This window comes from Macaca fascicularis, chromosome 11 (assembly GCF_037993035.2).
Source record: "Macaca fascicularis isolate 582-1 chromosome 11, T2T-MFA8v1.1".
Classification (NCBI taxonomy): domain Eukaryota; kingdom Metazoa; phylum Chordata; class Mammalia; order Primates; family Cercopithecidae; genus Macaca; species Macaca fascicularis.
The window spans coordinates 71,782,595-71,796,771 of record NC_088385.1 but is presented as its reverse complement, the minus strand read 5'-3'; the positions used below and the strand labels follow the sequence as shown (position 1 = coordinate 71,796,771).

Sequence of the window (14,177 nt, the reverse complement as noted above, 5' to 3'; positions counted from 1 at the left end):
TTTTGCAGAAGAGAAAGCTAAGGTACAGAGTGGTTAAATAACTTGACCAAGGACACACAGCTAATAGATTACTTCTTCAACTATAGCTTTCTTTTATAGCTCCTGGTCTACAAAGAGCCTTGGCTCTACTGCAATATCTGAAAGGTCACCTTCTCAGTGGTGGTTCCCTAACAAGACTGTCCACTGGCTTCTGTCCTGTAGCTCTCCCTAGTACGGCCCTCATATTAGTCTTTTGAGACCTGGTTCTTCTACTTTCCAACAGCTAGTGCTCACCACCCCTGTAAACTTTTGATTTTTTATTTATTTATTTATTTTTTAGGTTAACAAGAATTGGTTTCTGTTACTTATGACCGAAAAATCTTGGCTAATAAACCCTCATCAATTCAAAACTTGTCTAGGTCTCTCCATAGCTTACAGGAGTCCCAAATCTACACTTTGAATTTAAGGTTTCCCATAATGAGCTACAATCCAATTTACCATCCTTTTCTCCCAAATACTCCCCTACACAAACCCAAGCCATTCCTTCCAAGAACCTTAAGAGTCTGGCCCTCTCACCTATACAGTTTACCTAGTGCCTGGTAACATGCTTTATGCTTTCCACATATACTTTTCATGTTTTCTCAGATTTTTCCAAACTTGTCAATTCTTTTACCTCAGCTCAGATTTCAAGACCGCAGGAAAAGCTTTCCAATCACAATCTGCATCAACCAATCTCTCTGTTCTCCAAATTCCTGTAGCCACATGATAGAGGTATGATTCATTTGGCTCCTAATCATATTTCTTCTTGCAACATTCCTGTTGAGCTTTAAAACCTACTGAAGCCTGCTATCCCCAGAGTATCTGATTTAATTTATTTGGACAGTGGCCTAGACATCAGAATTTTCTAAAGCTCCCCATGTGATTCTAATAGGCAACCAAGGTTGAGAACCAACAGTATAAACTGAAAACTCACTGAAGGCAGGGACTAGTTGTTATTTGTCTTTGAGAGCTGAAGAGGAAAGTATTCCAATCAAATAAAATAAGATAGCCCATGCCTGTAATCCCAGCACTTTGGGAGGCTGAAGAGGGCAGATCACCTGAGGTCAGGAGTTCAAGACCAGCCTGGCCAACATAGTGAAACCCTATCTCTACTAAAAATATAAAAATTAGCCAGGTGTGGTGGCACATGCCTGTAATCCCAGCTACTCAGAGGCTGAGGCAGGAGAATTGCTCGAACCCAGGAGGTGGAGGTTGCAGTGAGCCAAGATTGTGCCACTGCACTCCAGCCTAGGTGACAGAGCGAGACTCTGTCTCAGAAAAAAAAAAATGTGCAAAGACCCTAGGGTCAGATGGGGTGTGGAGAGTTCCAAGAATTGAAAGATCACCAACAAAGCTGGAGCTCAGAAGCTGATGGAGAGATTTGAGATGAAACTAGAATTAGGAACATGAAACATTTTTAGAACTACACTGCAGCTCGAGACTCTTCCTATCCAATCTTCCTTCCTTCCCTCTCTCCCTCACAGGGGTCTGACCAGCATCTCTGAGTAAAGTCTTTCCTCATCTCCTTCAGCTCCCTCTCCTCCCTCCCCACCAAATTCCTAGCATATCTAATCCTGCCTTGGCATATGCTTCTCACAAGAAGACATAATCAGGTTGCCATTTTGGAAAGATCACTCTGCATGCTGCGTGAAAATGAATTGGAGGAGTGTTGGAGTAAATTTGGGAAGATTTAATAGAAGGTAATACCAATAAACCAGGCAAGAGTTAGTGGTGACTTGTATTGGGGTGTGTCAGCCCAGGCTCACATTACGCACAAAAGATACTGGATTTAATGAGGGATTTCAAGTTTCAGATCCCATTTGCCTCTTGCCTGAGATAGTGCTCCTCACATCCTACCAGAGTGTCTCAAGATCTAAAAGAAGCAGAAAGTGTATCTGGAAGTTTTCCATACCTGCAGCTAAACCAAGTTAGGGAAAGTAGGCATTGACACCATTGAATTTGGGATGGTTTCCTATAGCTAGGTTTTTTTGTTTTTTTTTTTAATCAACTTTTATTTTCAGTTCCAGGGTACATGGGCAGGATGTGCAGGTTTGTTACATAGGTAAATGTGTGCCACAGCAGTTCACTGCACGGGTCACCCCGAGCCACAGAAAAAAACCCTCAGACACTGAGTCAAAGAAGGAAGGGCTTTATTCAGCTGGGAGCATCGGTGGACTTACGTCTCAAACACCGATCTCCCTGAGTGAGCAATTCCTGTCCCTTTTAAGGGCTTACAACTCTAAGGGGGTCTGCGTGAGAGGGTCGTGATCAATTGTGCAAGCAGGGAGTACGTGACTGCGGGCTGCATGTACCGGTAATCAGAAAGGAACAGAACAGGACAGGGATTTTCATGATGCTTTTCCATACAATGTCTGGAATCTATAGGTAACACAAGCAGTTAGGTCAGGGGCTGATTTTTGACTACCAGGCCCAGCGCACAGTGCTGCCTGTGGATTCCACTTCTGCCTTTTAGTTTTTACTTGTTCTTTCTTCGGAGGCAGAAATTGGGCATAAGACAATATGAGGGGTGACCTCCTCCCTTACCATTACCCAGGTATTAAGCCCAGTATGTATTAGCATTCTTCCCGATGCTTTCTCTCCCCACACGCCCCTCCCCTGGCAGGCCCCAGTATGTGTTGTTTCCCCCCATGTGTCCACGTGTTCTCATTGTTCTTATAAGTGACAACACACAGTATTGGGTTTCCTGTTCCTTTGTGAGTTTGCTGAGGATAATGGCTTCCAGCTCCATCCACGTTCCTGTAAACGGCATGGTCTCATTCCTTTTTTGCCTGCATAGTATTCCATGGTGTACATGTACCCCATTTTCTTTATCCAGTCTATCATTGATGGGCATTTGGGTTGACTCCATGTCTTTGCTATTGTGAATAGTGCCGCAATGAACGTATGTGCACATGTATCTCTATAATAGAATGATTTATGTTCCTTCGGGCATATGCCCAGTAATGGGATTGCCTAAACCAGTTTTAAAACCATCTACAATTCAGATCATCTTCAAGGTTTTAGCAGCGTGAGGTTTTTCAGTGACAGAAATTATAGCACTGTAGTTGTACCACTATAATCATAGAAGCATCAGCATTTCTACTGCTAACAAGAGCTATAAAACTTACAGCATGCTGCAATGTGGCATGCAAAGTTAGCCACAAAGTGTAAAAATTTCCTAAAAAGACTCAATCACTCCATTCTTAAAAAAAAAAGCAAAAATGGAAATGTAAGTAAAATTTTGTTTAGAATTCATTTAATTTAAAAAGGGTAACCTCTATTACACAATCAGACTTGGTGAATGCAAACCTTCACATGAAGAAGCAAGGATTTTCTCTAGGTATTCCATCAGAGAGCCACTTTGTACATTTGTTGGACTTCTAGAAAACCCAATTGCTTCTCAATTCAGCATTTCCCCTTGAGAGCATTAAAAAGAGTATTTTTATAGGCCCTTATTTTCTTTACTGGGGGGAAAATATCATCAGTATCCCTGATTCTTAAAGATAATAGAGGTACTGAATTTAGTTTCCAAAAAAAAAAAAAAAAATGGGAAATGAGGGCAAAAATCCTGACACCCAGTGTTCCATACTAATGCTATTGAGTTATTTCTTACTCCCATCAGAGAGTGGACTTTAGAATGAAAACTGAGCCTGCTGTTTTATTTTTCATTTACATTCATGTGGAGGCAGCATCTTAACTGGTGCTGCTATAGTTGAATGAGAAGCAAATACATATCAAAGCTCACTTTCCTCATGGGTAGAAAGCTATTTGACTAACAAATTTCAGCAGTACGTTGGTGACACAGAAAGAAAAAACCCTCCAAGGAGTCTGGAGGAATTTGAGAGGTGGGGGGTCAGTCTTCCACCTGCAGGTAGAATGAGTGTTTGCCATTTGCTCAAATTCCTTGAGACCACCCACTGGCATGAAGGATGGTGAGCAAAGCCTGGGGAATGAAGACTATCTTTAAAAGGTGCTTCCTGGGAGATTTAAAGGACAAAAAGAAAACAATTTGTTGGTTTGTATGTCAGCTAGCAAGGCTTTTGATCATTCAGATGGGACAGTTCTGCCTGGAAGGGATCAATGATTTTTGTTCCAAAGACTAACACCAACAGATACAAATCAAAGGAGGTATTATTTCAATAAAGGAAATTGCAGAAAGGATGCCTTGGCTTAATTAAAATATAACCTTTTGTTTTAAGGACTTTTCTTTCCCTTGCAAAAGGGAATGCACTCTCTGAAGAAGCATATGCCAGCACTGGTGAGACACAGTACTTCAACAAGTAAGGATCTGTCTACATTCAGGGCACGTCTTGGGGAAGCCTTGAAGGGAATCGTGCCTGGAGTCCCATCTGACTTAACTCATCATCACAGTCCTTCATCACAACATAATGAGTGTTATTACTTCCTCATGTGGCCTGTGGGCTTTGTTAATTAAAGAATGGAAAGGTAAGTAGTTCCAACCTTTTGCTTTTAATTAATCAGAAGATGTGTTTTCCATCTTCGTGTTGCTGGGCAGCAAGTAAAGTATTTAGTCTGCCTTCCAATACCCAGAAGAGTTCCGTCAAAAAACTCAGCTGCTGTTTTGAGACTGCGTAGACTACACAGCAGATGACTGGCTTTTTCTTTTCTCTCTAAAGTTTAAATTATTTGTATTGGCCAGTCTGCTGCCTACAAGATAATAGTATTTAGAGAAAAAGAAAGTATTTTCCCATATCATCTCATCAGTACAAATAAAGCCTTCTCAAACAAAAGGTTTATATCTTAGAGTTTCTTGGGTATTTACCATAGTGCTAGGTAATCAGGAGATACTCAGCATAAGGAAAGAAGTGGAACTTACATTTATTGAGTGCCTGCTATGCCAAAACTGGTGCTCTTTTTGTTATATTGTCTTGCCTTTCTGCTCATTTGACTTATTAAAACTTCTATCATTAGGGTCATTCCTCCACATTAAAACACTTTCTGCATTTTAAGTAGAAACATATATCTGGAGGGAAAACACGTTAATCCATGAACAAGCATCATACCTTAGTGAAGACAGTACCTCAGGGAGTGAGCAGGGCTCTAGTATATTTCCTTTTGGAGGGAAGTTAGAAAAAGCCCTACACTGGGGTAGCAAATCGGTTTTCTCTAGTATGCCAGCCCTATACAATTAGTGTTGCTGCTCCCTGGAGCTCTGCTTTGAGAATCAGGCAGGAGGCAGAGTCTTAGCTCTGCAGGAAAGAGAATTTCAATTGCCTAATGATGTCAGACCTGCTGCATGCTTCAGTTGTTAAAAGGAAAACTTCAGACAAATTAAATTTAACAGAGTCTAATTGAACAAAGAACAATTCACAAGTTGGGCAGACATCAAAACTAGAACAGGTTCAGAGAAACTTCGGCCTGCAACGTGGTCAGATAGCATTTATGAAGAGAAAACGGAAGTGAGGTACAGACCTCCATTGATTACACCTGGTGTTTGCCTTATTCAGCATTTGTCTTATGTAAACATGGTCTGATGAGTTGGCTGCCTGTGATTGACTGAAGCCCAGCTGCTGTGATTGGCTGTGACTGATTTGTGACAAAAGCATATGCCTAAGTTAGGTTTTCAGTTAGTGTAAGTACTAAGTTACATTGCATTTCATTAGTAAGGACTCAGGTATGGAGGCATTCTCAGGTCAAATTTAGTTTAACAATCCCCCCAAATTTAGTTTAATGATGCCACCTCTCAAAATCTAGGGCATTGATGAAAACTCTCTGTCACCATCATAAATAAACTTATTTGGTCTCAGCATGAAATTCACAAGTCATGACATCACATCAGTTGAATAATTCTTTATGTTCTTGATGATCTAGTCAAAGTGAGACAATTCAACACTCAGTGGATGGCTGCATACGTATATTTAAGACTTGAAAGGATACGGTACACCAGGGGACCTATTATGAGGACAATACCAAAAATACCAAAAGCCTGAGGTGTACTCCCTAACAGGAGCCTCTGAACCAAATCAGTTTGATCCAAATCAAAGTTCAGGCATAGGCAGCTCAAAAGGATTTGAGTACAATTGGTCATAGTCTTTGTTCAGGATGTGATAATGATTAAGAACTGCAGTTAGCTGATTTAAAGAGGTATCCAATGTTGTCATTATCTTGTTAACATAGTAATCTGGAGACCCATTAGAAGAGCATAAAGTTTAGAACACTTTGGAAAAGCCAAGCTTGCCTGCAAACCAGTGGTTTGCTGCTCCTATAAACATGTCATATGTTTCTTTGCTCTGAGAAATTTCCTTTATGTATTTGGTTGCAGTGTTTAAATAAACAGGATCTAAAACTGCATGATGTTTTATTAAGTGTTTTCAGAAGATGACTTTTACTCACCCGAACCCCTGGTGGGACTGGTTGGTCAAACCCAAGATTTTTCTCAATTTATGGATTACTTTCAAATTCCATACTACCAGTATCCCACTAGTACCAAGAGTGAGCCCCTAGGAATGCCACTGGAATCTTTCCTCGTGGAAACTAGCTTATCTTCATAAACCCAACAATTGCTCTGTTTCTGTACTAGAGCGTAAGACTTAGCTAAAGTCATCCACAGATTATGGTCCCATGGATTTTCCTATAAGTAAAAGGAAGGGACTGGGACAGCAGGAAATTGGGAAGAAAGGGAAAAGACAAGGCTTTCATGATGGCAGAGAAGTCTTGATCCACAATCTTAGGAAAGCTGTCGATGTCTAGGATGCCATTTGCTTCTGGGGGAAATCTTCCCTGGTCAGCTTTACCTTAGAGTCTCCAATAGGTATACAGTTCCAGGAGTCTGGAGGAGCACTTTTGAGTTGAGAGACGTCGATCCAAGACTTGAGACCCTGATGGTTTGCTGCAGAAAAGAACTTGATATGGTCTCTTCCAATGGAGCTTAATGGCAGTCTTTCTCTGATGTCCTTTCCAAAGACCCAATGTCTAGGTTCTAGATTGTGAAGGATTTGATTATCCTCAGTCAGTGAATCATGAAAATCTTCCTTTATCTGCCAAAAATATACTTTGCTTTAAAAATTAAAACCTTGAAGAATTCAGTCATATCAGAGTTTAGGAGACTGAGAGGTCCTATTATCAGGGGCATAGACCTTCCATTGACTATTTCATAAGGGATCAATGTATGTTTTCCACTGAGGGTGGATCTGATTGCCATCAAGGCCAATAGTAATACCTTTAGCTAAGGCAATCCAATCTAGTTAGTTAATGTTCCCAATTTCAGCTTTAAGATGCTATTTTTCCTTTCAACCTTTCCAGAAGACCAAGGGTAATAGGGACAATGATAATGCCATTGTGTTCATTACACCTTATTTGCTTTATAACTTTTCTAGCAAAATGGGTACCTCTCCAGCAATATAAAGGAAACACAGTTCTGATAATATTTTAGCTATTGTTATAATATTGGTCTTCCTGTATGGAAAGCTTCTATGCGACCAGAGAACATAGACCATTACAAGAACATATTCATATCCCATGGAAGGTGACAACTGGATAAAATCCCTTTATAAATGTTCAGATGGCCCATCAGGTAGCAGAAATTTACCACCTGAATTTTTGATTGTCTTCTTGGGATTATGGATTTGACAGACCAAACATTGGTTATAAACCATTTTAGCAATTTTTGAACAGTCACCACACCAATAATTTTCCATAATTTGGATCATTTTTTCTACTCCATGATGAGTTATAGAGCATTTCTAATAGTGACAAGCATTTCTAATAATGAAAGCTTTAAGGACTCAGAAAGGACCAGATGGCCATCCAAGCTCTCCAATAGATTACGCTTAATATCGGATTTACATCCTCTTAAATACCAATTCAGGTACACAGCACTGTTTATTAAATAGATTATCAGGCTGGATGTGGTGGCTCAGGGCTGTAATCCCAGCACTTTGGGAGGCCGAGGCAGGCAGATCACTTGAGGCCAGGAGTTCAAGACCAGCCTGGCCAACATGGTGAAACCCCATCTCTACTAAAACTACAAAATTAGCCAGGTGTGGTGGCATATGCCTATAATCCCAGCTACTCAGGAGACTGAGGCAGGAGGATCACTTGAACCCACGAGGCAGAGGTTGCAGTGAGCGAAGATCGGCACCACTGTACTCTAGCCTTGGGAAACAGAGCAAGACTCCATCTCAAATAAGTAAATATTATCATAGATATAATTTGACTTGGATCAATCTTATGGTGTTCATTTAAATTGCCTATCTTAACAATTTCAGTACTGGCTGATTTAGCATGAAAATCTGCCAAAGAATTTCCTTGGCATTTAATTAATTATTGTTCTGCTTGATGTTGGATTAGCAGTTTTATGAACCAGATTCTTCATTAGAGTTCTGGAAATTCTTACCTAGTTTAATGGTATGATCTTAAAGTTATCAGAAACTTGTTAGAGTCCTTTCTTTGAATCTCCTTGAAGACAAAACAATTTAGGTGTACAGTTTCTTAGGAAGATACCAGAGTAAACAATTATCCCTCTGTGAATGACAAAACCATATAATTTAAGTGGCCATTTTTAAAGATCTAATGAGAGATAATTACAATGATTATGTAATTGATAAGGAAATTTGGTTATTGCTGCATACAACATTTTAAGATAATAACTAGAATTAAGACTGATAGTGTTATATCAGGATGATTAGATTTCTATGAATTTCATAGAATTTCTGAAGCACATATTAATAAAATAATCATACAAATATAACTCAATGGAGGTTTAGCATTACTTATTTGACAATGCTTCCCATATAATTTAATACATAAAATAAGCCCAATTAGTTTAATATCTCTCTCTCTGCAAGGAGAAGTTTCCAGATGGAAGCATCCAAAGGGTCCATGTAGAAAATCCCAAAATCACAAGAGAGGAGGCCAGAAGTCCACCACAGACTGACTTTGTCACAAACCACCATCTATTCTTCCAAGGGCCTATCCATTCTTTCCCAAAAACAAAGTTTGTGTCTTTTCACTGGAATATTGAGTGGGTGGAGCCCATGGAAGGCTAAGACAAGCATTTTGTACACCTGGACTCAACATGGATATTTCTAATCTTGCCTTATTGTTAGAGACTGGTTTGTTCTTTTCTTGTTTGTTGTTTGTTTGTTTGTTTTCAAGATTGAATGACAAACCAATCAGTTGTCTTGTTGTTGTTGTTGTTTTTCCAAGAGTTTTGGGGCATACCAAAGATCATGACAATAAGAAAAAGGTGGACATAGTTGGCAGATCATACAGTCTGCAGGGGTTTGAGAAGAGGGGTTTTAATCATCTGAGAAGTTCCCAGCAGAGAGAGAGGTTTCCATCAGATCAAATAGAAAAAAATAGAGACCAATAATTCTTACAAGTATTTTTCTGGAAATAGTCAATTAGACATGAGGATCTTTAAGACTTGAGGCTGAGGCAGGAGAATGGCGTAAACCCGGGAGGTGGAGCTTGCAGTGAGCTGAGATCCGGCCACTGCACTCCAGCCCGGGCTACAGAGCAAGACTCCGTCTCAAAAAAAAAAAAAAAAAAAAAAAAAAAAAAAAGACTTGATTTTAAATCCCTACCAAAGAAATTCTTTTTTTTTTAATTTCTGAGAGATTAGTTGATGATTGTCTCAGGAGTGAAGCCTTTGGAGGATTCCTCTAGTCAGGAATCAGTCCAAGCCAAAAGGAATGGGTCCGTCAGATGCCTGGTGTAAAAATTGATACTTTTTTTTCCAACAGCCTGGCTGTTTATAATAAAGGCAAATGTCTTAGGGCACAGGGTTCTTTCATTTGGGATTCTTTGGTTTTGGTTTAAAATATATACAAGAAGATCTTCTTGGTCCCTACAACTGTTGTAGCTACTATAAAGACATGTGCCTGTTCACCTTTTGTAAAGAGTCTTTTAGAGTGACAATTTTGTATTCATTCAATCTTTTGGAAAGCTCTGAGTACCAGTTTAAAAAAAAAAGGATTCCTTTGTTTCTGAAACATTTTGGATCCTCTTTTCTAATGCAGCTCACAAGTGAACAATTTTGTCTAGGTTTATATTGGGGGAACCCACCCCCAGTATTTCCACGTAGGTTCTTTCTGTTTTCCCTAAGTGTTGACCGGTCTGAGAAATAAAGAGAAAGAGTACAAAGAGAGGAATTTTACAGCTGGGTCGCCGGGGCTGACATCACATGTTGGTAGGTCCATGATTCCCCCTGAGCTGCAAAACCAGCAAGTTTTTATTAGGGATTTTAAAAGGGGAGGGGTTGTACAAACAGGGAGTAGGTCACAAAGATCACATGCTTCAAAAGGGAATAAAGATCACAAGGCAAAGGCAAAATTAGAATTACTGATGAGTGTCTATGTCCCGCTGTGCATATATTGTCTTGATAAACATCTTAACAGAAAACAGGGTTCTAGAGCAGAGAACTGGTCTGACCAAAATTTACCAGGCTGGAATTTCCCAATCCTAGTAAGCCTGAGGGTACTGCAGGAGACCAGAACGTATTTCAGTCCTTATCTCAACCGCATAAGACAGACACTCCCAGAGCAGCCATTTATAGACCTCCCCTCAGGAATGCATTCCTTCCCCAGGGTATTCCTTGCTGGGAAAAGAACTCAGCAATATCTCTTTTACTTGCACGTCCATTTATAGGCTCTCTGCAAGAAGAAAAATATGGCTCTATTCTGCCCAACCCCGCAGGCAGTCAGACCTTATGGTTATCTTCCCATTATCCCTGAAAATTGCTGTTACTCTGTTCTTTTTCAAGGTGCACTGATTTCATATTGTTCAAACACACATGTTTTACAATCAATTTGTACAATAGTGGTCCTGAGATGACATACATTCTCAGCTTACGAAAATGATGGGATTAAGAGGTTAAAGTAAAGACAGGCATAAGAAATTATAAGAGTATTATTAGGGAAGTGATAAATGTCCATGAAATCTTCACAATTTATGTTCCTCTGCCACGGCTCCAGCTGGTCCCTCTGTTAGGGGTCCCTGACTTCCCGCATCAGGTTAAAACTTTCCCACTGTGGTCACTGTAATTCTAGGTTACCTTTGGTAAGGTTTATCTTTTTTTTTTTTTTTTTTTTTTTTTTTTGGAAAAGTACAGTCCTGGGTCCAGAGTGCTTAAACCTTAAATTGGCTGGAGTTCCAAATGCAGGAGTTCTAGACTCCTTAGATCCAGAGGAACCTATGATTCTCTGTCTCCTGGTAACCTCACCTACCTACTGAACCCAGTTCAGTTTCTATCTGACCCAGTCAGACACCTGAGGTCTCCCTACAGAACCCAGTCCTATTTCTGTCATGACTTCCAAGCCCAGTCCAAATTTTAAAATGTCCAAATAAACTCAGAAAGTTCAAAATACAAATTTGTGGAACTTGAAATCTGAAAGAGAATTCAATCACAACCTCAGTTGCTACAAGAGATCAATGGGCACAGTTGGGCCTGGTTGGTACCTTCATTTGGTCACTTAGTCCTCCTGGAAGTCACTAAGGTTCTACCTCAGATCCCATTTCTGACACCAGTTGGTTAAATGAAAATATTTAAACAAAAAAAAAAAGAAAAAAATTTAAAAGCCCGAAACTTATAAGATTATCTCTGCAAGAGAATCTGTCTGTGAGGGTGGGGCAGAAGACCACACAGCCTCTACTATTCACTCTTTTATCAGGTTATTTTCCCTTAGGAATTAGTCTCACACTGTGTGTCCAGTAAGGAGTCAGGCCATGTTCCTGCCCACTGAATACTCTGGCTCAATAGCCCATAATACAGCTGTAGCAGGCTGGTTTATATAAAGAATGAGTCTCTAAGAAGGGCTAGATGATAATAAGCATATAGAGTAGAGGCTTTTTCAACCCTTTGTGTCATGGGACCCTTTGGCGCTAGCATGAAGCTTATGAAATGCCTTGTCAGAATAATGTTTTTAAATGTGTAAAATAAAAGATTACAAAGGCATAGGCAAGTTAAAGTTAATTTTTATTTTTAAAGACAGCAGTGTAAATGAAGACTGTAAATGTTGGTCTTCATTTGAATAGGAACTTTAAACTTTGGGATGGTCCTTATCTTACCTCTTTCCATATAGCAATAAACAAATCTTCACATACCAAAAAAAGAATACTAGAGAGCAACATAGATGTCTAGGCTGACCTCAGTGTTTGGTGCTGAAATAACCACTAGGCAGAGAGCTGCCCAACTGTTGACCAACTATATCACTGAGTATCTGCAGACAGGTAGACCTTGACTCTTGGAAGTCTAACCACATTGGGATTAATAACAATCCCAATATCAATGTTGTGATTAGCAAAAATAGTATTTTGAGACATCTGAAACAACTATAATGTGATATCACAATATCTTTGATTTCTATTGGTGGCAAAGCCATTGATACTGCCTAAACTTCTATGGTTTGTTGTTGTGGCAAACTCAATTAGTATCCCGTTTTTCACTGCTTCTTGATTCACACTTTTTGGATTTTGAAAAGACTTTATCTTATTTTATGTATTTATATTTTTTGAGACAGGGTCTCACTATTGCCCAGGCTGGAGTACAGTGGCGTGATGACAGTTCACTGCAGCCTCAGCCTCCCATGCTCAGGCAATCCTCCCACCTCAACATCCTGAGTAGCTAGGACCACAGGTGTGTGCCACCATGCTCAGCTAATTTTTTTTTTTTTTTTTTTTTTTTTGGAGAGATGGGGTTTAGCCATGTTTCCCAGACTGGTCTTGGACTCCTGGGCTCAAGCAATTCACCCTCCTTGGCCTCCCAAAATGCTGGGATTATAGGTGTGAGCCACCATGCTGGGCCAGAAAACTTTATTTTTTTAGAGCAGTTTTGGGTTCACAAAAACTCAAAAGGAAGATATTCCATATACTCTATGCCCCACATATGAATAGCTTCCCCCATTATCAACATCCCCCACCAGAGAGGTACTTTTGTTACAATCAAAGCAACTACATTGACACATCATAATCACCCAAGTTCGTTGTTTACATTTGGATTCACCCTTGCTGTTTTATGTTCTCTGGTTTTGAACTAATGTATAACAACATATATCCACCATTATAGCATCATACAGAGTATATTTTTACTGCCCTAAAAATCCCTTGTGCTCTGCTTGTTCATCTTTCCTCCACCACCTTCACTCCACCGGCAACCATTGATTCGTTTACTGTCTCCATAGTTTTGCCTTTGGATCCATACTTTTTACTTTGTGACTTGGTAGTTCCTCCTGCAAATGTAGAATGTATTCCTCCAACCCCAGGCTTTGAACTCAGCCATGTGACTTGATTTGGCCAAATAAATATAGGCAAAAGTGATCACGTGCCAGTTCTGAGCCTAAGCCTTAAGAGGCCTCATGTTTTTTCATGGCTCTTAATGTATTTTCCTTTACCATAGGAAAAGCATGTCCAGACTGGCCCATTGGTCTAAGGAGGATGACAGATACTTGACACAGAGCTGCCTAACCAACCTACAAAACTGCAGTGAAAGACAGAATCAACCAGCTGAGCCCTCTCTAGGTTAAACAGTTCTTCAATGCATGAGGAAGCCTACCTGAGATCTGAAGAGCTATTCCAGCTGACCTATACATAGATGCATAAGAAAGAAGGATGGGTGTGGAGGCATGTGTAATACCAGCTACACAGTAGGCTGAGCCAGGAGAATCACTTGAACTCACAAGGCAGAGGTTGCAGTGAGTTGGGATTGCTCCATCAAAGAAGGAAGGAAGGAAGGAAGCAAGGAAGGAAGGAAGGAAGGAAAGACTTTTTTGTATGCAATTAAGATGTTTTTGATTATTTTTTGTGCAGCAACAGCTAATACACTATATTTATACTTAAGGAAATATTACATTTCAGTTAGATCCTTTGTAATCTACTGCAACGTTTTCCCTCTCAACTTTATAAACCTTTCTAAAGCATAGACAGTTGAGCCACTGCTTAACTGCTCAGGCTCTGGACCAACTCTTCTAAAATGTTGTCCCATTTATCCACTGTGTCTTCCATAACATCAACAAATTAAATTATCCATTGTCTAAACACAAAAACCAGAGATACTCTGGTGACATAGTAGGAATCTTCTCACCTTGGTTGACCACCTAGGCAGTTCTCTGAGCAGAAGTAGATGCAGAAGTACCTCATTTGGTGGAGACGTAGAGTTAGAGAAGCTTGTTTGCAGAAGCTGTAAAACCAAGAAGGAAAAA

General features: G+C 39.9%; 1 long non-coding RNA gene across 1 annotated transcript in view; it reads left to right on the top strand.

Annotated features, from left to right (window-relative positions):
* Positions 1–4,228: 4,228 nt before the first annotated feature.
* The window catches only part of LOC135966099 (uncharacterized), a 30,498-nt gene continuing 20,549 nt past the window's right edge, over positions 4,229–14,177 (top strand). The window contains exon 1 of the long non-coding RNA XR_010579202.1: positions 4,229–4,464. This is a non-coding gene — a long non-coding RNA (uncharacterized lncRNA). The remainder of the gene's footprint in view (positions 4,465–14,177) is intronic.